The sequence below is a fragment of the Epinephelus fuscoguttatus genome, linkage group LG13 (genome assembly GCF_011397635.1).
Source record: "Epinephelus fuscoguttatus linkage group LG13, E.fuscoguttatus.final_Chr_v1".
In the NCBI taxonomy this organism is placed as follows: Eukaryota; Metazoa; Chordata; class Actinopteri; order Perciformes; family Serranidae; genus Epinephelus; species Epinephelus fuscoguttatus.
In genome coordinates, this window is record NC_064764.1 from 28878886 (window position 1) to 28900318 (window position 21433).

Below are 21433 nucleotides of genomic sequence, written 5' to 3' on the forward strand. Positions count from 1 at the left end.
CCTTACATCGCTAACTAGCTTTAGCTCCATTTGAATTTAGATCACTGTTGATTCACACACTTTGGAGATTTACATTCACACATGCCAAACATGACTGACTGCCTTGGGTTAAAATGCAGTCGTTCTCATATCATAAACATATAGAGACAGAGTCCACATTTGTCTTAAACATATGATACATGAGATCTGAATTAGCAACAACATTATGCTGTGCTCTATGGAGTCCCGAAAGTCCCGAAGGGTGATGTTTTTATTTTGTGGGAACAAGTTGTTTACTTGTGGGAACAAGATCATCATCTTGTGTGGACACGTTATCTTGTTTGCACAATAAATTACTTTGTGTGAACAAAATTACAGGATAATTAACTTGTGTTCACAAGATAATAGCTTGTTTTCATCAGACAATAACTTGTGCACACAAGATGATTAACTTCTTCCCACAAGATAATAACTTCTTACAGAGACATCAAAATAATGATGCCAAGAATTGAGGCATGGGAGTTCTGCAGAAACTGTGAAAATCAGTACAATTACTGTTGCATAAGCCCCGTAGAAATTAGGGATGTTCCTGGCAACTAATTTCCCTGTCGACTAAATGAAAATTTTAATTGAGACTAGTCAACTAGTCTAAAACAGGGAAAACACTCAGACAGTCAAACGGTCCAAATTCAGCACAGTTTATTATCAACTATTTGAAATATTGTCCCAAAAAATATCAAAATGTGGGGCACATTGAACCTTGCAGATTATTCGACAAAATTGATAGAAATTCACTTTAAAGTTAATAAAACAACACCTAAATTATAATTAAATTTCAGCTGAAGTACGAGACACTTTGCTCCATGCAGTATGAATGTAAACCCTGCACATTATCTGACAACACTCACTTCAAGTTATCAAATAATACAGCATTTCAGGAAAGATAAATTGCTGCTGAATAAATTGCTGCTGAATTCATTTTCTAGATCAAGTGCTGCCAAACCACGCTGGTTTTGCGAGAGGACATCTCTCTTTTTTCCCACCGTGCTGTTTTAAAACTCCAGTCTACTTGAGCATTACCGCAGTGAGGGCGACTGCTGTCTGATGGCTCTGTAGCGCCCACTAGTGGCGGGCGGCTACATGACAGTTAAGCAGCCTTGTACGTTAATTTTACACTCATAGGTTTAACTGACTAATATCTCTGGTGCCGACTAGCGAGGGGGCAGACGTTTAATCGTTTAAACGTCTAATCGCGTGCATCCCTAGTAGAAACATGAATGCACTGCATCACAGTGGAATTCACTGCAGCAGAATGCGACAAAAATTCAAATTAATCCACCAATAGTAGGACTTGGTAAAGTTGGTGCTTTTTCTTTACTACAGTATGACCTCTTAAATAGCACTTTGATGCTTCTGGTTAAGATTTGCCATATCATCTCGTTCATGATAATATCTGTATAATTTTTAATATCATGTGAAAAATTAATATCATGATACTAGCGATATTTCGACTTGTTGACATATTGATGTCATACTATTACCCACGGCAACAACAAGCATGGCTGAAAGCGAAATAATTACCGACTCCACCTTGGTTCCAAAAAGAGGAGCAGCTTCAGTAGTGTGGAATAAACTGTGGTGTCCTGAATGTTTTATGAACAGCCCCGGACTTCTCAGACTCTTTTAGTGAGTTACTGCTCAGAGGGAACTCATTCAGCAGCTCCTCTGGCAGCAGCACAGCGTCTCTCCCTCTCCTCTCTCGCCATGTGCACACGGGAGTTGGTGTCGTTGAGTGATTTTGTCATAAACCTTTGGTAATGTAAACCTACGCTTGTGGATTGTCAAAAAATTATTTGTGAATGTGTGATAGTTCTGGTCTCATAACAGCTTGTCACAGGTTACAGCGTGATGATTAGAGGAGAAATGGAAGAGCATGAAGGTCCAGGTGGGAGGGAAAAAAAAAACAACAACTCAATCATTTAGGATTTTACTAAAAGAAGGAAATCACCTGTTGATTTATATATATAGATCCCAGGGGACATTGTTTTGTATTTGGGAGCTGTTTAAATGTGTAATTTGTGGTAGATTTTTTTTAACTATTAATATTGTATACAGAATCTGAATCTCACTCTGAGTCAGTCTGAGTAACTGTAACTAAGGAAATGAGAGACTATTATGTTTTGTTGTAGTTTTTACTGAATATTTGAAGGCAAGCTGTTAGGTTGACATGTGAAACTATATCACTAATTTTGCTGCAATTCTATGTTCTTAAATTAATTATATATATTTGTATATATATTTTAACTAATGTATCAAAAATCAAAAATCTTGTTATCCCAAAAAATACCCTGAAATATAGTAATATTATTTTAGGGCCATATCACCCACCCCTACTTCAAGTCTTGACCAAGTAGTTACGGCAAACTTCAGATAACATAAGTAAAAGTAAAGTATAGATGGCAAACTTCCCAGAGCCATCTTTTCCCTGATTAGTTGGAATGGAAAGCTATGCGACTGCAGACACTCTCTCCTTATTACTGAAGAACTGTCAGCACTTCACGAATAACTCAATTTTAAAATTTTTACAAATTTGCAGCCTGTCATGAACCCCAGGCACAGGTGTCACAATGACCTATACAGAAAGAATATTATAGGTCATATCATCGTATTTAATGAGGTCTGAAAGTCCGAGATTCACCTTCAAGTTCAAAAATAATTGTACTGATCGTACCAGCTCATCAAACTCAAAATGTGGCACTTCAGAATGATTTTTATTAATTGTTGAGTAAAATCTGGTTGGATATTTACATTTTCCAGCTGAAATGTGATGCACATAAATGTGGGGCATTTAACAGTGACATTGAAGTGTCTCTGTGATTCTCCACTCAACTGACCCTTCCCCAAGTCTCGCCCCTCAAAGGCAGACGGGCCTAGGTCTGCCCCCTGAATGTCTGAGATTTAAATTGTCAGTTAGAGACCCTTCAGTTGACTATTGCGTCAAGCAGTCAAGCAGTCTTTGTGTTTTTGGTCAGTGTGCTGTGCAGTGCATTTGTGGGGATGTTTTTGTCCTCAGATTTTGTTGCAGAGTGAGCGCTCTTGACTTTTTTTTACACTTCTCTTTGGTACAAACAGTAGCGGACGTGATGCGCCAGCACTGAGGAGAAGAACCTTCCAACTTTAGGCTAATTATTTTCTGTCTTCTGCTTGGAAGTGGTGAATATACAGCTCACAGATACTTACTACGACACAGTCTCTGGCTTTTGTTTGCTATCTAATGTCGGCAAAAAATGTTGCACATTTCAGATCCCTCATTAAGGCCTTTAACTTGTTTGCTGTATGACATGAATGCCACAAACTGGACGCCCCACTGAGCCCAGTTCAAACATTCAAAACTGTTGAAAAAAAGACCTGAATCGTCAAATATTCGTATTAAACAGCCAAATCTGATTCAACTGACATAATTCTATGCCTAGTATAGCCCTAGACTGGTCAATCCCAGTGTAGCATCAGCTGGCTCCAACAAGGGTCCGACAACAACACACGCTGTGATGCCACACAGCTGGTTCAATATCAGTGCAGTTTCCTTTTATATTCATTGTCTTGTGTGGCGATCAGCAGTGATGTGGTGGTTCACTTTTACACTGTGATCTGTAGCCTATAGTTCGGCTTTAGCTTCTAACTATCTTTGTCTTTATAACCTGTTGTTGCTGCTGAGTCAGTTTGACATCCTGGATATATCCTTCAAACACAGACTGTAGACCCCTCTGTCTGCTGCTCTCTGGAATCACTCTTTCATTTCTCCAAAAATATGATAATATTTCTTCAGGGAGTGCAGTTAGTTACAGTGTGGGCATCATGTTTACTTTGACAGCTTGTTGGACCATCACAAAGGGGCGGGGCTTAGCAAAGGGTCAATTGATAAAAACTGAACTGACTGAACACTGACATCCTGTTATCCCCTGATTTTCTTGGTCTACTGCCAGTTGTTATGCTAATATGATGCACTTACTGAATTTGGTTTGCAAACTGTACATCTAGTAGAGTACCAGTGGTGCTGCTGCTAGAGTGAAGACAAAAAAATCCAATATTATGAAAGCTGCATCTATGACACAAAACCATCTATTTTAGAAAATCCTTCAAAAGAAAGATGAGGGCACAATGACACCTACACTGTAATACCCCAAACTCAATCCTGGGTTAACTTCATTATTACCTCTGCAAGTACCACATACTAATCTTACACATTCGGTCCTTCTTTATTCGTCAAGAAAAGTTAAATGAAGAGCTGATTGCAGTGAAGCAGAGGTGGGCCATTTAATAACACTACCTGCATGAAAATTGCATTTAATCATCCTCGACCATTGTAAAAGCGAAAGGAATATTGGATGAGGTTACTGGTTCTCCGCAGCCTCATTTGCTAACAGACAGTACTGCTCATAGCCTTTTCTCTGTGTTGTACTAATCTTTCAGTTGGGGACTGTTCCCACATATACTTTAACTTGAAGTTTGGCACCTCAGAAGGGGTCGCAGTGTGCCCTGTGTTACATGGGCATCGAATCCAAGCCTGTCTATCAAAACAGAAGGTCCAACAGAACAATAAAAAGCCCCTCGGGAAATATGCCAGATCTCAAATTTTGGCCCGTATATGAGATTTTGCACTTCCTCCTAGAAACAGCACATATGTTCCCGGGGGCAGGATGAACAGCTCCGCCTGGGAGAATAGGGAGAGAAGGGGGAGGAGGAAAGATGAGTGTCTCCATCTGTGTGTGGATCTGGGGGGCTTACAGAAGGTTATATCTCCCCCTGGAAAAGTAGGGAGTCTTGGGCAGATATCAACAAACACAGACTTAGTCTCTCAGTTTGCTGGCCTTGCGCTCCACGGCTGCCATGTTACAGCCAGTGTTTGCCAATGATGGGATGGATGACTAAACTGCGTGCGTGCCACAGAAAACACATATGGCTTTGAGATCTTTATGCCTTTTGCTGACATGGAGCTTTCATTACCTTTGGCTTCAGCAGACATGTCAGCTTCAGTCTGCTGAGATTTAAACAATACAGTGTGCATGCCTCTGTGTGAACACTTTTCCTTTTGCGGTTAATATATTCAATCAACATATCCTCATACAACGGTTCATATGATATCTAACAAGCAAGCGCACCATAAACGGTGTCATCACGTTACGTACTTAAGGGTTTAGGGTAAGTTAAGTTACATAGGTTAGGTTTAGGAAGGTAAATCTATGTTGGTTAGGTTTAGGAAAAGAAATATGGTTGGGCATTCTCACATTACATAAATACGTAATTAACATAAATATACTAGGGTTAGGTGTAAGAAAATAATGTCACATGGGTTAGGTTTAGGAATAGAATCATGGTTGGGCGTTGTCACGTTACATGGGCTACTTTTCGAAATAAAGCATGGTGACAACATAATTTAAAATAATTCAAAGTTCACATGGGACAAAAATGGTCTCCTTGAGGAAAGTCCTCTGTTTGTTTGACCAATCCACCAGCCTAATCTGCGTCCTTACATGGACTTTTGCTCTTCATACTACTTCCTACTTTATTCCCATTATTTGATCACATAATCCCAGCCTTCCTGATTCACAATATATACGCACTACTGCATTATGATTACATGGGTTACTGTACATACAAATTCAGGTGAGTTACTTTACCTAGGTGTACAAACTGTGCATGAGAACAGCCTGATTTATTACCGTAGCATTTTATTGCAGTGGTATATTTATTTAATGTGTGTTGATGTGTGTGTGTGAAGTTGTAAGTGTGAACCAGGGGGATTGGCTATCTCCCTGGCAGACAGTGGCCATCTGGTCGAGGGGTTTAGAGACAGACACTGTCTGTTGAGCACTATAACCCTTATCTCCATGGCATGTCTCAGATGCCCCTGCCTGTCTCTCGGGTCTCCCCTCACACCGGAAGAGACACTCTGAAATGGATGAGAGAAGACAGACGGGATAGCTGGCATGGTTGGGACTAAAGACAGTGTGCAAGAGAGCAGTATAAAAAAAAAAATCACTGTTGTCAGCCAGCCAAACCAAGCAGACACATATCATCATTCTATTGGGCACGGATCCAAATCAATATCTTGTTACTGACAAAGCTAGTAGGTTTGATGTATGCTGTTGTTCTGCCCCAGGTTGAACACACACATCACCGGTCCTGAGGTGTGTGCATCTACAGAAACATTAGTCCTGATGGTGTGAAGCAGTAGCTCATACTTAGGAAAGCGTGTTGGTGGCTCATCACTGTCTCAGTTCTGTTCCTGATAGATGAAAGGCCTTTAAAAACTAGAAATTAGTGCATGCAGTCATTTTCTCTTTGGGCTCAGAACGGGGCAAAGCATGTTAAAGATGTGAAGATATACGAGTACACATACAGCGCTAACACAATGGAGCAATATGTGAAGACAATAGAGAGACTATGAGGGCTGCACTTCAAGTATGTAAAACTCAGTGTTGTAATCAGATAAGTGTCACAAGTGCGAAGGGTGGAGGAGCATATAGTAATGAAGTGCGGAAGCAAGTGCCCATAAAAGCTGTAAAAGTAGGGCTTACATAATTCAAATAATTTCCGGCGAACAGAGAGGATGTTGCATATTTTCACAGTGAAGCCTGGGAACTACATCCGATAGACAGCTCAAGTCACACTGCTACGCTGTTCAGCTCTAACGCCGCTGAGGTGGAGGGAGCTGGCAGCATTAGATTAAATTCAACAGAGTACAAGTACAGAGACAAGGAAATGCAATAATGCTAATGCCTGGGCCACCTGGGTAAAAATCAGAAAGCCTAACCACTAGACCAGAAACCCAGGATGGCTTTCGTAGTGTGGAGAGCCAGCGGAGGATGCCTAAATGTGGATTTGTACACTGTTATTTTATTATACAGAATTTAAAGGAGCACCATCGTTATTAAATCAATTACTCACCCCGGCTTACTTTGAAATTGTGAAGAAACCTTTGTTTTTTTCGCATGCCTAACGCCGTCTCCATCGATTAGTTTGTGTTATTGTGTGACTTTGGTTAATCTGAGCCAACACTTTAAAACACCTAAATAACACAATAACACAAACAAACTGACAAACCAAGGCAGCAGCTCCTGTGCTCAGTGAAGTCAACATACTGTTTTTGTCAATGGAGCCTGGCTTTAAAGAAAGCATAGATAGGTTTTACGATGGGTTCACTTCCCAGACTTTCCCACCTGCCCACTCACTGTTATCAGGTCAATAGTGCAATCACGTCCTCCTCGGATAGTGGTTCCTTCAACTTAGCTAAAACCTTAGTATTTAAAACAGAAGTGAAAGTGAACTGTATTTATACTTTATACTCTCTTGAAAGCCAGACTTTATTGACAAAAAGGTCATTTTACTTAGCTGAACCCGGGAGCTGTTGGTCTACAGCTACTTCAATCAGTTAGTTTGTGTCAAACAAAGTGATCGAGGTAATGGTAGACCAACAGCTCCCATGTTCAGCAGGGTAAAATTACTGTTTTTGTCAGTGGAGTCTGACTTTGAAGAGAGCATAGATAGGTTTAACTTTTAGTTTACTTATTTTTATACTCTCTACTTGTCAAAATTATAGTCTTTTACAGCAGCTGGGAACTAAAACAACAAAAGAAAAAGAATGTGTCAATCTCAACAATAGCTACTGTGCATCCCTCCCACCCCACCTCACAATACCAACATTTCAAATAACAAAAACAAGCAAAACAAACAAAATAATAAAATAAAAATGACAGTAATATAAATAATAATAATACATACATACATTCTTATATACATACATAGGATTACCGCAATAAATATTAAAAGGAGTGAAGTAAATGAAATAACTAAAATGCTTAAAAAATATAAATAAATAAAAAATTACACTACGTAAATAAAAGAGCTTTTCCCTTATTTTCTTTCATCCCTTCTCCTCTTCCTTCTCCCCTCATTTCCTTCTACCTTATTACTTTTGCATGATACCCATTTCCTGTACTCTCTTCCATCTTGCATCAAATAGTTTAGCTAGGTTCCTTATGATGTAGTTTATCATCTCCATTTCATAGATCTTGTTAATTGTATCTTTGCATTTGCTTAGTTGTGGCACCTCTGGTTTCAGCCGTACTTATCTGTTGAAGTACGGCTATTCTTAAAGTTCGAAGACGATACTTATCATTTTGTTGAGAGAGTAGCTGTGGTGTTCGGCCAAGCAACAATTGCTCAGGCCCCAAAATTTGTCTAAAAATGCCGTCTATTGCAACCCTTATTTCTGTCCAATATTGCTGCAAAACCGGACAGGAATAGAATATGTTGGTAAAGGGGGCGTCTGTTTGGGAACAAATGAGCATACAACTGGATAAATGAGACTTGGATTATTCTGCGCGAGTTTTGTGAGAGTTTATAAATAGATGTTTAGTAGATTTGCTGTTAAACTCAAGGTAAAATTCAAGGTAACACGGGGTGAGTAGAACAGTGCAAAAGGTTATTTGGGGAGTGAAGTATTCCGTCAGTAAACCAAACCAAAGTATTTGAGGAGTGGACGTGTGGTAGCTAGTTTCCGCTAAACACTTTTAACTCGTGCTGTATGTGAGATAACTGATTGAACTGCAACAGCTGAAATAAGGAGCGCTTCTTTTGCTGTACTAAGCAGCGTCTTTGAGTGTCAATTATGATTACAGATCCGGTCAATCCAAACGTCAAAGAGGGAGAAATGAAAAGCTTAAACTTCATTATTGTAATGCCAAAATGTTTAAAACACCACATCAAACCTACCTGGCATTTTTAAAATGCTATATCTCCTCTGTTTTCTCTCCTCTGTGTCCTAATGTTGTCTGACGCTCATCTGAATTGCTGTACTCCTGTTGTAAATTCATGGCCAAACATAATGCCTGGTGTGCTAACATGCTCTCCATCACCTTTTGAGATTCTTCTCTCCATCTTCTCCAGAATCCAGAACTCAAAAATAGACTTCTACACGATTTAATTAGTGTTATTCTGCTCTGTAGGCAATGAATCTACTTTACAACCGAGCCGTATATCCAAAGATCATACAAGATGTCAACAGCTGACATCTTTTTCACATCCCTCACATAACCTTCTTCACACACACACACACACACGCACCGTCTTTCTCATTGTCTAGCTCTTGCTTCTCTTTCCCTCACCTTCTGTTTCTGTCTCGGGTGGTGTGAGGGATCAGAAATTGCCCAGAGGGTCCACCCACACGTTCTCAACCCCCCCTTCAGCTATGAGTAAGGCAGCAGCAGAATTCTTACCATTTGTGCATAAATGTGAATGTGCTTATGCGTAAGCCCACCTGTGCGAACTTTCAGCTTGGATAGGATGAAAATAACAGCGCTAGATGCTCTAAACCGCGCTGCACAATACAGTACGTCCTGTCTCTCCATTTCCCAACTTATTTGACGCTGAGGAGTTAATAAAACAGCAGTCGAGTTAGGCTTGCATTTTTAAACACACAGCAAGAGTGAAAGGAGAGACGAGATGAAGGACAGACGGAAGGTATTAGAGTGGATGCTTGATGACTCAGGAAATAATAGGGATGTCATATCCTTCCCTTCGAATCACACATTTCATCTGAGCTGCGTGTCGGACGTGATTTCCCGGCCCTGACTGCGACAGAACTCATAAACCTCAGGCATCGCCGTGCTTTCAATTTGGACAACGTTGCTCAGGAATAAGACATTGTGCAGCTGCGGTGTCAGCCATCGAGAGTTGAGAACGCAAGCATGAAGAGCAAGCTGTTATTAATAAGTCATGAGCACAAGCGTGGTATTATTGAGCTGTGCCGCTCAAGAACAGTAAATGTAACTCACTTTTAACAGATGTGAGGAGGGAGACAATGGCCCAATCCCAAAACACCCCTTGCCCCTATCACTTAGCTCTTACCCCTCAATTTTGCAAGTTCACGTTTAGGGGTCGGGCGTCCCGATTCTTGTGGGGATGGCAGAGTGAGGTGAAGAGTTAGGGCAACGTGGCCCTCCAAACTGAGGTTTTTTAGAGGCACACTTCAAACAGAGTTATGAGAAATCATCGGCAAGATGGCTGCAACAAAGGAGAGCCTCAAATGTATTTTCTTCATTAATTAAGATTTGAAAATTACAATAACCATGGTGTTGTCTTATCTAATGTTGTTTCAGTGTATTATGGTCATTTTTATTTTTTTTATAATCCTGGTTCTCAAACTGTGGCACACAAGCTCCCTCTAGTGGTACGAAGAGGATTTTCTGAAACACATATTTTTTAAATGAGATAATAATTTATAAACATTTAATACTATAAAAATACTACACACTCCAAATAAAAATTCTTAAACTGTGAGATCACTGAAAGTTTTGCCTTTCCTGTAACATTTTTGTTTGGATATCAGCCTGCTATGTAGTCACGTTTATGAACATAGCACGTGCGAACTCGGTTACAAACTAAATTGTGATGGCAAGACAGTGAGCAAAGTTAAAATGAATGTTTTAAAAACATTGCAACTGTTGCTCTAAATTGGAACTATAAGGAAGACATTTACAGATCAAGAGGAGAATACTTCGAGCAACCTTGTTGAAACTGAAATGGACGACGGTAAACCATGCACTTGTGCTGGTGGCTACGTAAGCAGCACCATTTAAGTCTCCACAGCACATCCTAGCGCCAAACAGTCCAAAAGGAGATATGAATTGAGTTATCTCAAGCTTGGATGCAGTTGGTGCAGGACAGAGGAAGTACCGCGTCGCTCTGGCAGTCCCAGTCAACAATAACTGATCTTACTAGGAATTAACATGCCTCACTAGGCCTGTGCTAATGTATTTTATCATTAGTCGTTAAAGGGGTAGGCTTACTTGGAAAATCTAATATTTTCTGAGGTGGTACATGGTGTAAAAAGTATGCAGTGTAAAAAGAACCACTGCTTTAAAACAAACATAACAAAAAGAACCACTGGAAGTACACTGATGTCTTGCTAGCTAACTAGCTAGCTTTTATTCGATGACTTGTTTGATCGATTGATAGTGTGAAATTTAAGTTGTGAACTAATCAAGAGCATCCTGACAGCCGCAGGAGAAATCACGGCATTTTCACAACGTCATTTACACACATTTGCTGCATGTGCTTATGTAAATGCCAGCCTCGACAACTACCAATGACATGACAGGGTCTTAAAGGGCTGTCCCATCTCATAGGGAAAGATTTCAACCATTACCCATTGTAACTCTACCCCTACCCCTTGTTTTCGAGTGTCACCTTGCCCCTGAGGACAAATATAATAAATGGGACCAACGATTGTGGTTAGTTATACAGACCCACATCTCTGTGAATGACCCTGAGTAAGGTGTCTTGGTATCAGGTTTGTCCTCTCAAAATGGGCATTTCTTTGTGTAATGAAAGACTGTATGAAGATTTCCATCTAATGAATACACATTGTTGATATGCTATTGTTAGGTACTTAGTGTAGCATCACTGACTGATTAGTTTATTCAGTCTCTGCCTATTGTACCTCTACATTCACATAAGGGGAAGTCTGTGAGTACCAGAGTGTCTTGCTGAAGTGAAGAGTCTATTCGACTGTGCTTTCTATCTACAGTATAGATCACCTATCACTCTGTGTGGGTGGAGAACAAGCAAAGCTGTACACTCTGCTGTAGAACTCGTCTGGAGGCTTGCGTCTATAGAAACTGACTCTTCATATGATAAATATAACCGAGAACATGAGACGCAGACCAACATGAAGCTTGTTTTTGTGTTTGTAATACAGAAGGCCTTTTTTTAGCCATTAAAGTTGTTTTGAAATACCAGAGATGATTGTTCTTATTCAACTAAATCAAAACAATTAACACACAAATTGAGTGACACTTATATATTTCTCTGCTAGAAAGATGGTCTTTTCATAAAATCGGGCTGTCTAAGCTGTAGAAAGATTCATACTTTTGAAATTGGTGCTACGTGACCAGAGAAAACCAAGGAAAAGGACTGTGGTATTTGCTTTTGCTCAAAAGGTAGAAAAACTACTACTACCAGAATGCATCTTTGGTGGCTGGCAAACGAAAATGAGAAAGTGCAATCTGTAGTTCAAGCAATGGCCCAAGTTCATTTACACGACCTACACTGCTGTGATACAAAGCTGATTCAAGCTCTTTAATTTCTGCCACCATTGTGTGCAAAAGGTATAGAATAGGTATTCACTCAAGACTAGGTGTTCGTTGTGTTTTGAGTGGCAAAATCAATGTTGTTGTTTGTCGGTCTTGAACCCCGCTTTCCTGGGTTAAAGTCCAGTGTGCCTAGATGTAGCTATATAAGAGATTTATAAGTGCTTCCTGTACATGCGACAAATACATATTGAAGGAAATGGAGTATGTTGTGACAGGGTCTGAAAGTTACACCCACCAAGCGTCGAATGCCGGTAGATTTTCTGTCTGGCGAGTAAACCCCAGAAGGCTATCTGCCACACTAATGGGTAAGTAGTTGCAGCCTACTAAAATAGTAATTTAATATGCTGAATCTCTACTGCGTCTTGGTGTCATTTATGGGCGCACTGGTCTGCTTCTCCTCTGTTTTAGTGTTGAATTTTGACACACAGACATGTATACACACAACAGATGTGTTTTACGGGAATCTAAAGGTGCTGCAACGTTGACAGTCTCGGGCGATCTGAGTTTTGCAGCACTACGCCAAGACATGATTAATGTAGCCAAGGGTTATAAGTTGTGCCCATACTTACAAAGGTCATCAAATAATTACTCTAAGGCTCCATAGTCTGAACCAACACGGCAAACTTGTTATTGCCTCAGACACTGTCAAAGGTAGCGCATCACAGCTTCACTTCTTCCATTCTTATCTTTCACAATAAAAGCCCTAGACATGTATGTTACATCACTGCTTACAAATGATCACATAGTGAGGCTGTGGTGATTAGTTGTTAAATTGGTAAATGGACTGCACCTGTAAAGTGCTTTTCCAGTCATCCGACCACTCAAATGGCTTTTACACTACATGTCACAGTCAACCACTGACACACAGTCACGCACTGGTGGCTGAGGCTACCATATATGGTGCCACCTGCTATTCAGTAACCATTCACATGCACTCACACACTGATGGAACAGCCATCGGGAGCAATTTGGGGTTCAGTATCTTGCCCAAGCATACTTCACGACGACCGCTCTACCTCTGAGCCAAAGTCACCCCAACAATATTTCAATTCAGTCATTAATTTAGTTCAAAGTTTAGTCCAGCCTCTTCTTTAAGTTTGTTTTCAACATAATACCTTATTACCTCAATGACATGTACTGAAACAATGTTGTGCATTTTTCCCCCTTAATAAAAACACTGAAGCAGCAGAGTTTTAAAGACATTCCCACCTCAAACTGATGCCGAAACGGTACAAACTGGTGCCTAAAAATTCACCGGGATGCTTGAAATCATGTGTTTGATGCTCAAAATTTCCTTTGGGGAGGAACCCAAACCCTTATGTGTCCTCTTACTGTTGAAACAAAACCTACATCCTTGGTTGTTGAACATTCTGCAGATATGTTCAGTAAGAGCAGCTTGCAATGTGGCGGAGACAGTAATTAAAAATCCTTTCCCCATTCTGTTAATCAAAAAAAACATAATTGGGGCAGCACCACTCTCTCCAAATGCATTTGCCATTAGTACGATATAGGGGACAGGATTGGACATGGATTGTTATATACTGTATCTCCTATGTTCTCTCTCAAGCTGCAATGCACAGACGCCTCCTCATTCTATCGCAATTAATTATTAGTGGATCTGGGTCCTTTGGGTGAACAACACTATCAATACTGCTTCTACTTGCTGCGATCAATGAACAAGTTATTTAGGGAATTGGCCACCCCCTCCTCATACACCGACTCCTTCCTGCTCACACACTCGAATGTTTAGTTTTCTCTTCATCACAGTCAAATAGCACTTATAAAACACATACTGTACATTGAGACACCACTTATAGCTTGTGGTCGTACTAGTGTATAGAAATGCCCCCCTCCTCATCGCCATTGCAATGAGCAGTCCATTAGCAAATGCCAATAAGCCTTCTGTAGCGTGACAGCATGTTCTCAAACAAATTAGAGCCCTAAAGACAACGGGAATATTATTATTTTCAATCTTCCATCATGTGTTCATTAATCTTCATTTGGACTTGATGAGTGTGGCAATCAAATGAAATTATATCCCCGTTTTGGCCTCTTGTGGATACCCCCTCACACACACTCCTATCTGACGCGTTCCCGCAAGCCATTGCAATGCAACAAAATTTCCAAACGACTTTAGATTAATTTCGTCTGATTAGCAGCTAAATATATAACCGAGCTCCTTCAAAGTCATTAAGAGCGACAACAACGGCAGGAGAAGTAAACACATCACAGACCAAGCTCGCGATCAAGCACGAGCAGAATCAAGACCTTTAAATATTGAAAGATAAACATCATACAGAAGCCTCTGTTTGACTATGCAAACATGCCAAATCTGTCGTGCTCGCTGTGAGATCTGAGATCATTCCTGGTAATTAGAAGGTGTGTGTTCAGGGCCTGGCTCCGTTGCTTTAAATCACTGTAATTGCCCCTGATCTCCTCTTAAAACATCACAATTCATTCCCCCATAATTACCGGCACATCTGCGGGAGCGCACGTGCCTCTGTCCTCTCTGACATCACCGTGAAGTCTGCCTGGCCACCGTGCTGCTATCCGTCAGTGGTCTGCCTGATGGAGCACACATGGAGCAGTGATGTGCGTAGCTGTGCAGGCAGAAGCATTTTATTATGACATTTTAACTTTACAAAAATCCTAAATTTCACTCCTTGCAAGCCTCCCTGTGTCTCTGCGCATTGCTGATCAGCAGTGGTATTACCTTTTCAAAAAAGCCAACCAGGCATCCTGCTGCTTTGTGTCTGCAGGCACATTTCAAAGCACTATTTTATTATATAAATGTGACAAAACATGTAGAGAGGGTAATGGCAATGGCAGCGTGGTCTTTGATGAGACTCTGCAATAGCTTTTTTGGAATACATGGGTGTATTTTCTTGTTACTTTGAAAAGGCAAATTGTCAGCCACTAGAGCGAGAAAACTATATGGCATCAAAATGGCTAGCCTGAAGGGTACAATCACCCCCATAGGTCTGCACTTTATGGAGTAAAATATTAAATAATATATACGCTGAAGAAAGTTTGGTGCCTGTTGCATAGTTTGCCCCTTTCCGTGATTCCTGGCACGTTATGGCTCATTTTACTACATTCAAAACAACTCATTAATTTTATGTACAGTTTAAAAACACAGCTTTCAGTCTTGAAAAAAGGCCTTCACTGGATAATTCATCATCGCAAATATTATTTCTTTTCATAGAACCAAAGTCGAGTGTTTTCATAAGAGTGTTTGTATTCATTCCAACAGTTTTATTTAACCAAAGACTTCTTCAGTCTCTTCAACTGGATAAACAAGTCGGATATAAAAGTTTTTACCACTGACATCTTCTCAGAGATGTTAAGCAGAGTTTAATGTAATAACTGAGGATGTCAGCAGGTGCTTTATGCTCTGCTTACTTTCAATCAAGTCACTGGCATGAAATAATACCTCAAAGACACCTTTCTGATTTTACTATCACATCCATATCTTTTATTTAGTGTCTCTGTCAGGTGACGTTGAAGTCTGTATTCTAACAAAAGTAAGAGTCTATAGCAGGGATACTCGATTTGGATATATGAAATAAATGAACTGTCTGTTTTCAACCTTTTGACATTTGCTGTACACAGGGGTGTTTCTAGGATTTGAGGATATACAGTACAAAGCTTAGCCCGGACATCTGTCAGGGGTCCAGGAGATCTTCTCCTGGCAGTTTTGTATTTTATGATCAAGTACTATAGACTGAACCACTTGCAGGTGGAAGTCCTTGCGTCACGTACATTAAAATCAAATGCTTCTAAGGAAACACTGCCTCGATTAGTTAGTTTTTAGCCACCTAAAAAAGGCCAGCCAAAAGCAACCAATATCAGTTTAAGTGTGCACTATATTTAGAATATTTTCACTGCTTTACCTTGCCATCAGACAGCCTTTTCCGACAGATATATCACTAGCAAAGCCACCAAACTCCACTCTACTGACAATAACTGTCATTTTACATAGCAGAACACTGAATTACTCGTCTACCGTGTCCTCGATTGGTTACTGTGTACGGTAAAGTGGAGCAAATATAATTGATGTCTTAGGTGTCCCGTCAACAGCAGTACATTGTTTAGTTTCCATTCTTGGAAAGTTGGTTTATAAAAGATGACAGCAATGCAACAACGTACATAAAATCAGAAGGTTGGGCCACCGTTGGACCGACTATATATCTTTACACGTTACAGTTACGGCCGAAAATGACATCAAAAATCAACAAGTTTGCCAATTTTACATATCTCCATGACGGTAATCAAACGCCAGCTTTCTACCCAGAGTTGATTCTTGTTGTTAGCGTGACGTCACGGTAATTGTGTCTATTCTGGTGCTTTTCATGTACTCTGGCACCTTATTTGCATTCAAAGTACAAAAATAAATCCCAGTGTGAATTAATTTGTCCTGTAATGGGCCATAAGAGGAGTGTCACTGGTCTACAGCACCCTAGCAGCTCATTGAGGCTTTACTGTTTGGACACTCTTTCTACACTGAATATGTGCGAACACGTGGACATACACATGGTTCCATTCATGGTACAACTGAGGGTACATGTCCACCTGCAGCAGTAAGTGGGAGGGCTGGGAGGTGAAACTTAAACTTACAAGATGTTGCTGGGTCTGGAGTGAACGTCTTAAAACTAAATTCACCATGGTGCAGTGGCTGTAGCTGGCTTGATCGCAGTGTTTTGGGCTGGACTGGAGATTGGAGCACGCACAGTCGGCGTGTTTGCTATGGGCACGCAGATGACCCTATAAGGGTTCTTGCTGACCCATGTGAACACGGGTAGATGACGACATTTTACTGTACACCACGCAGACCAAAAATGACTGCACAGCAGTGCTTTGGTCTAAATGTTAACATTAACATGCTAACGTGCTGATGTTAGACACAATTTTCGCCTATTCAGGATCTTAGTTTTGCATGTTGGCCTGTAAACAGTTGCTAATTAGCGCTTAACACAAAGTACAGTTGAGGCTGATGGGAGTTAATTTGATTAGTTTTACAGGTACTTAGTCACAAACTGTAGTATTGGAAAAATGCAGATTTTGACTTAATGGTGGCGCTACATGGAAAATTAAGGGAAAAAGTTATTATAATTTATGAGAATATCAATGTCTTAACCAAATTCCACAGGGATACATTTAATGGTTGTTGAGACATTTTACTCAAAAGCACAAATTTCAGCCTCATGGTGGAGTTAGATGAGAAGTCAAAGAGACCACAGACATCATTAGGATTTATCATCTGGGCACCAGCGTCCCAACCTTGCAGCCACACGTCCAACAGTTGTTGCTCCATCGCTCCTCTGTTGCATTTTTAAACAAGCTGGGAGAGAGGGTTCTAGCAGAATTTAAGGGTGCAGTTACTCTGTAAATCACTGTAATCTCCTTTGAAGTTGGCCCACCGCCACCCTATTGATTTAAATAGCGAGAAAGTACAGAGCATTATGCAGGACATCTGTCTTTTATCATGGTCTCACCTTGACACTTGGCCGGGCATTTGCATACGTTCTGCCGAGTCACTGTTGACAAACTTGGGCACAGTAGTGAGAGACAATCATGAGGAAACTTTGAGGTAGCGCCTGTGTGGGCCTAGGGCAGCAGAAATCACGTGTGACCTAATTCTCAGCTGTCCTAGATATAAACACTTGGCTTCCAGTAGATTACTGTCCTCCTCAGCTCATGATCAAAGACAACCAGAAACAAACGACTGCAACGCGAGAGATGGAGAGACACTGAGGGAGGAATGTTGAGTATAAGAGGACGCGTTGCGAAGAAAGGATTTAGGGGAAGAAAGATGTAAGAGCTGGATGATGGAGGCATGCATGTGCAGAGGGAGATAACGTGACATATAAGCAGACCTTTACACACATTATCAGCTGCTGAAGGATATTTTAACTTGTGTCCTCCCTTTTCGAGTTTCTATTTCCATGTTGTTTACATCAATAGCTCTGGATTTCCTTTATCAGGAACTTAAAGCAGCTATCCAATAAATGACAATGTTAAAAGCATCTCTTGGGGAAATTTCATCCAAATCTGTGAGACCGTGTTTGGTATTTAGGGGTATACTTTGGCAGGAATGGAATATAATACCCATAATTATTTTTCACTTGTGTATTATCAATGGAATCTGAGAATCATTCTGTTTTTTCATTAGCTTAAAATGAGCACTTCATATCTACAAAAGGAGTGGGTCCTCCTTCATGGAGTCCACCATGTTGCACCGCCATGTTTCTACAGTAGCCCAGATCGGACAAACCAAACACTGGCTCTACATGGGGGCTTTCACATTTTTATGTTACCTGGAGGCCACCACAGGTTTCTCATACATGCTTGAAATGGGAGGGCTGAACAGAGGGGTTTTAAGGTTGTTGCAGTGTAGCTACAGTCGCAGTATATTTGGAAAGCAAATGCAAAACATGTCTGAAAACTGTGCACTGATAAACTTGGCAACCTGTGTTGTCAGTTCATGGATTTTAAGTGTTAAAGGACCCTCTAAGATGTCAAATGTTCAGTTTTTCCAGTAAGATCATTTTATTGAAATGCTTTTAAGCCTGTTTTTCGCTACCAAATATTAGCATTAGCATTAGTGTTATCACTTTCAACAGTGGCTAGGGATGCGCGCGATTAGTCGTCTCAACGATTAAATATCCACCCCCTTACAAGTCAGCACCAGAAATATTAGTCGGTTAAACCAATTAGTGTTTTATTCACGTACAAGGCGGCTTCACTGTCATGCAGCCACCCGCTACTAGTGGGGGCTAGAGAGCCATCAGACAGCAGTCTCCCTCCCTGCCATAATGCTCAAGTAGTTTTAAAACAGCACAGTGAGAAATCGGAGAGATGTCCTCTCACAAAACCAGCGCAATTTGGCAGTACTTTGATCTAGAAAATGAATTCAGCAGCAATTTATCTTTCCTGAGATGTTATATTATTTGTTAACTTTAAGTGAGTTGTTGTCAGATAATGTGCAGGGTTTACATTTATTATTTCAGCTGAAATTTAATTATAAATCGGATGTTGTTTTCTTAACTTTAAAGCGAATCGCTATCATTTCTGTCGAATAATCTGCATGGTTCAAGGTGCCCCACATTTCAGAGGCTATTTATTTATTTTAGATGTTATGTAACTTTTGAATGAGTTGCTGTCACGTTGACATTCATACCGCACGGCGCAAAGTGTCTCGTACTTCAGCGGCATTTAAATCCAACATGGTTGTTGAGGATTGTGATTAAAGGCTTCAAAGGGCTCTTAATGCACACAATATTTTTGTGACATTGTTTCAAATACTTAACAATAAATTGTGCTAAATTCTGACTGTTTTCTGAGTGTTTTTCCTTTTCTAGTAGTAGTAGACTAGTCTTGATTAAAATTTTCATTTAGTCGATAGGGAAATTAGTCGCCAGGAACATCCCTAATTTTGGTTACAACATTTTTGCTTTTAATCCTGTTTTTTGCTACCAAAAATTAGCATTAGCATTGGTATTATCACTTGTAACCACAGCTGTAAATCCACCATGCTAACCAAGCTAGCAGCTATAGCATTAGGGTTACCTCCACCCTCTCATCCAAACATGGTCACTTCTGGCTCCAAAAATCCAAGATGTTAACAGTCAAGATGCCAAACACAAGGTTTCAAAAATGAAGTCCACAAACCAATGGGTGACATCAAGGAGGCTACAGCCATTATTTTCTACAATCTGTGGTTACACTAAGGGGGAAACACATATCGATGGGGAAACGATGAAATCTAATGTTTCTACTGATGTCAGTTTTGGAGCCATGACGAAGGTCAAAATGTGGCCTGTAACAGATGGTAAGTCTTGTCATTTTTAGCCAAGCCGATTTCCAGAGAAGATGCAGCCCCTACTGGCTGGTTAACAGGAGTAAGGAGTCAGCAGTCAATGATGACATAAAACAGTAGAAAAATAAAACAGGGTTTCCAACAACTGTGAGTCACTGCAGCCACAAGAGGCCCTCGAGCATACAGATATAAATGTTTACACAAAATATTAGACAGATTGGTAGTATTCAAGATTAGCAGCAGACAGACATATACACACTCACATGCATGCACACGACCAAACACATGATCCTCTCCAGACTTACGCCTGGTGGAGATAATAACATCTAAAGTCTGCCCAGACCAAGCAGAGTTTTCTTATTAAAGGTTTAGACTTTTCTTTAATCAAAAGCTTAATAGTGCAGTGTCTTTGTGGCCAGTGCAGCGTCGCCTGTTTGACTATAAATACATTCATTTATACTTTTCATGTTTACTGTTTTTTGTGCTATTTTTATTTTGTCTGGATTATAAAGCTTTATCACCTGCCACAAGATGAGTTTAGATTCTGTGTTTTATTACAGATTATTGTGGAAGCTTCTGCCACAGATCAAACTCAGGTGCAACATGAAACTAAGCTAGGTGTAAGAGGTATTTTTTTTCATCTGTACATCCATGCTGTGGCCTTTCTGTCCTATCTCAGGAGACTGAATGTCTCCAACAAAAGTTAAAGTTTCTTTGTAAAAGAATTCAGGTGAGTCATTCTGCACTTTTGTACAAATGCAGCCAAGTATTTAGCTGCAACAGTCTCAGGGACACTTCCAAGTAATATTTCAATGTCATCTCCAAGTCTGGGGCATTGTTTCTGCAGTCAACAACTTATTTATTTTCCTATTTTCCAATCTCTGGTTTTAGGTTTTGTTATACGAGTAACGTTAGTTCCAACCGTCAAGTTTAACTAACGGAAACCATGAGCACCAACCTACAATTCAGTTACATTTACCGGCATTCCTACCTTTTAGGCGGTCCTTAAGTCCAAATATGTGTCCTTTCCTTGATTATTCATATTCCCTCAGTGTGTTAGAGTCCACAGATCACATGAATCAAAAGTGGTGTTCATAGAAGACAATCCAAGTTGTGAATATTGTCGCGTAAAGTCCGTTTGTCAAACGCAGTTTCACATATTTTCTCACCTCTCGCGCCACCTTATTGGGTACGCTTGTTTTGGTCACCAAGTCGGCTGCAGAATGAAAGTATCTGCCAGCTTTTCTGTGTATGTGTTACTCCGGGACAACCCGTGTAGTACAGCAAGCGCTCCCAGTTTAGAAGGGCAAAGGGCACTGTCATGTGTCTTTTCGGCCACCGTACAACACATTTTTAGAGTCTTTCTCACTCTCAGTGACAGTTATGATGTAATGTGACGGATTTCTGCCTTATATTTGGAGTACAGAAACAATTCTTACATCATTAAAAAGCTAAAACTTTTTTTCCACCTTGAAAAACT

At 40.3% G+C, this 21433-nt stretch overlaps 1 protein-coding gene across 1 annotated transcript in view; it reads right to left on the minus strand.

Annotated features, from left to right (window-relative positions):
* il1rapl1a (interleukin 1 receptor accessory protein-like 1a) overlaps positions 1-21074 on the minus strand; it is a 430524-nt gene extending 409450 nt beyond the window's left edge. Inside the window, exon 1 of the mRNA XM_049594508.1 lies at positions 20945-21074. The gene's annotated coding sequence lies outside the window, so the exon portion shown is untranslated. The remainder of the gene's footprint in view (positions 1-20944) is intronic.
* Positions 21075-21433: the final 359 nt, after the last annotated feature.